This window comes from Furipterus horrens, unplaced genomic scaffold (assembly GCF_987537825.1).
Source record: "Furipterus horrens unplaced genomic scaffold, mFurHor1.1.pri manual_scaffold_17, whole genome shotgun sequence".
In the NCBI taxonomy this organism is placed as follows: domain Eukaryota; kingdom Metazoa; phylum Chordata; class Mammalia; order Chiroptera; family Furipteridae; genus Furipterus; species Furipterus horrens.
The window spans coordinates 19,874,813-19,878,247 of record NW_028327187.1 but is presented as its reverse complement, the minus strand read 5'-3'; positions in this window follow the sequence as shown (position 1 = coordinate 19,878,247).

The window sequence follows — 3,435 nt, the reverse complement described above, 5'->3', positions numbered from 1 at the left end:
CAACAACTTTAACTTAGATGAAATAGACAAACTCCCTAAAAGATGCAAATGACCAAATACGACCCAAGAAGAAATAGGAAATACGATTATCACTATATTCATTAAATGAGTTTAATTTGTAATTTAAAACCTTCCAACAAAGAAACTGTAGCCCACTTGCTTCATTGGTGACTTACATCAATTGTTTAAGAAAGAAATTATTCCAATCACAAATTCTTTCAGGAAATAGAGAAGGAGAAAACAAACACTTTTCAACTCATTATATGTGGCCAGAATTAGCCTGATAATAACAAAACCAGATAAAGACATTACAGAAAAAGAAAAATAAACTACAGACTAATACTTACTCTATATAGATGGCACCATCTCTTTTCTTAAGGAGCTTTAATTCAGGTAAAGTGGTTTAAAATGTACCCAGTTGAGTATATCATAAACTAGGGTATAACTAGGATTTAGACGGCTCCCTGAGCAAGGCCAAGTTGTTTGATGGTGTTCAATTTATCTATATCTTCACAGATTTCAAACAGGCACTTAGAGGAGGAAGCTAAGAGATCTTCAACCCAAAATTTGGAGAATTGGGCAATTATTTATGTCCATATCTTCCCTTTCTGGTTATACTGTAACCTTTTTAAAAAAGAGAAAATGTCTTATTTATCTCTGTCTATCCAGTATCCATCTTAAGACTGACACATAGTAGGTATGCTAATTAATACTTTAGAGCAAGAATCAGCCAACCTGTTCAGTAAAAGGCAGACAGTAGATATTTTATGTTCTTACTGACCACATGTTTTCTGTTGCAATTACTCAACCCTGCCACTGCAGAGCAAAAACAGTCATAAATGATATGTAAATGAATGAACTTAGATGTGTTCCAATAAAACTTTACTTACAAAAACAGCTGGAGGGCCAGATTGGGCCCACAAGCCATAGTTTGCCAATCACTGATTTTAGATATGATACAGAATATGCCCAAGACTGATCCTGTGTGGTTAACCTAGTAGCACAAGTCAGAATACTATCTCCCAATTACTGATGTTCATCTATTATAATAGTGAACTATTGGATATAGTCCATATATCCAAACATAGAGTAACAATTGACTAACTGGTCTTCTTACTCTAAACCATCATACATCACCCAGAATTTGAATTGATACTTTAAAAATCAAAATCAAAATCTGTCACTCACTTTTTTCAAACCCTTCGATGGTCTTCTATCATATTAGCTTACAAAGCTTTATGTTATCCGCCCTTCACCTATCTCTTTGATCTCATATTACTACTGTTTTCATTACCACCCATACTCTAGCTAGTTTCATCAACTTCATTTATGTTCCTTGATACATCTTTCCAGCTCAAGAGATTTGTGTCTTCAATTTTATCTACCTAGAATATCTTCATTCTCATTCTTTAGATATCAGCTTTAATGCCACATTCATTTTATTATTTATTATTAAATTAGTAGACATACAATATTATATTAGTTTCAAGTGTACAATGTAGTGATTAGACATTTATATACCTTACGAAGTGATCACCATCTTATAGGCACCTTCCCTACCCATTCTTTCTCAAGTTAGCCTCCCTCAATTACTTGTTTATTTCCTTTGGAGTTTTTCTAATTTTTAAAAATTATCTTGTTTATTTATTAGGGTATAGAGCCCCACATGAAAATAACACAGATTTGAGAAGTGCTGCAACATGCAAATACTTCCAGACTCTTTTTCTTTCTCCTCTTCCGCCTCCATCTCCTTTTCTTCTTTTCTCTATGCCTCCCCCCGCGCCCCACTCTCTCTCGTATATGGCATACAGTAAACTTACATGTTAGTTAAAGCTTCAGCAAACTTGCATTTAATTTTTTAGTACTTAAAATTTATTTAAATGTAGGCTATATTTAAATGTACTGACTGCACTCCAAAAATATTCAAGATTTTTTAAGAATGTAGAGAGTGAGCCATCTATTTCCCCCCTCTTTTGACAAAAGATAAGTTATTTCCTACTGGGAAACAGTAATAACATGAGCTTTTCATTAAATTTTCAGAGTGCCCCCTTCCCCAATAAGAACTTCACAGAAAGTCTAGCTTGTGGTAGTTTAAATGGCTATTGTAATCCCAGTGTGTGTGTGTGTGTGTGGGTGGGTGTGTGTAAAATACACACACATATATACTATTCACATTATAATATATATCCTCCATGTAGCTAGAAATATCTCTTAAACTCAAGGCTTCTTTGAAACACATACCTTCACATACAAAATTCTATACATATTTATTTACCCAGGCACAGAATAAATCTTTTTCTCCAACCCAGAACCCATGCACACACAAGCAAACTACTATGCATAATAAGCCTAAATTGGCAGTTTCTCAAACTGGCCAAAATGTCATATATAAAACCTACAAAATTGCTTATGTCATTTAAGCTACTAATTTGCATGAATATTGTCTTAAGGTCAAATCATCATTTGTTGCTCAATTCCTCCTCCTATACAATAGGAATTGTCTAATTTTTGCTTTTGAGAAATTACAAAGTTTTCTAATATATTAAAAAGCCACTGGTTTGAACTTGTCCATTGGCCAGTCAGTCTGATCTGGGAAGCATTGTTCACTCTGATTGCTTTACCATGAGGGTGTGACAGCAGTTAATGTCAGACCATTCTCAGTTATGACTAAATTTGGCTTAAAATAACTCTTATTCAATTCAAAAGGTGGCCTGAATTTAATCACCTAACGAGTGTTAGCCTAGTGAAGTTTTAACAACAAGCTCTATAGGGGAAAAATGTATGCATGCTGGTCAATACTGAGATCACCCCAGGTTTTTAAAATATCTGGCTACCCTAATAGCAAGCCTAAAAACTTTTTGTCTATTTATAAACCTTTAGTGTTTGAAATGAATTAAAATATTTGAGTAGGTATCTGTTATTAACAGGAAAATTGCTCTTCAAGAAACTATGGAGTTTTGTCATAAAAGCATACAAGTTACTCATTAAAAGTAGAAAGTAATGAGACAGCGGTTTTATCTGTGGTCAGGAAATCAGCTTAGAGATAGGAAATGAAGGGTACAATTAAACAGACTAGTTTGTACACAGAAATGGAGAGATTTTCTCCACTGTCTTTTTTTTTCACATAATTAGTTTTTACTTGCCTTTAAGGTACAAGTTTAACGATCACTTTTTAGGAAGTCTTCCCTAACATTACTATGTCCTCCACTTATGAATTTGAACCATATGAAACAGTGGTTTATAAAAATGGTCAAACACTGGCAATATGTCCAACCTAATACTTCCCCCTTCATACATCTTATACTGCATTACAAAGGACCTTTTCACTTGTTAATATCCTGGTTTTGACTGAGATCTCTGTGACTCGTGTACTTCTAGTTAGTAATCTTACTAGTGATTTGTTAAATGGATGAATGAATGAAGTCTAGTGTTTAC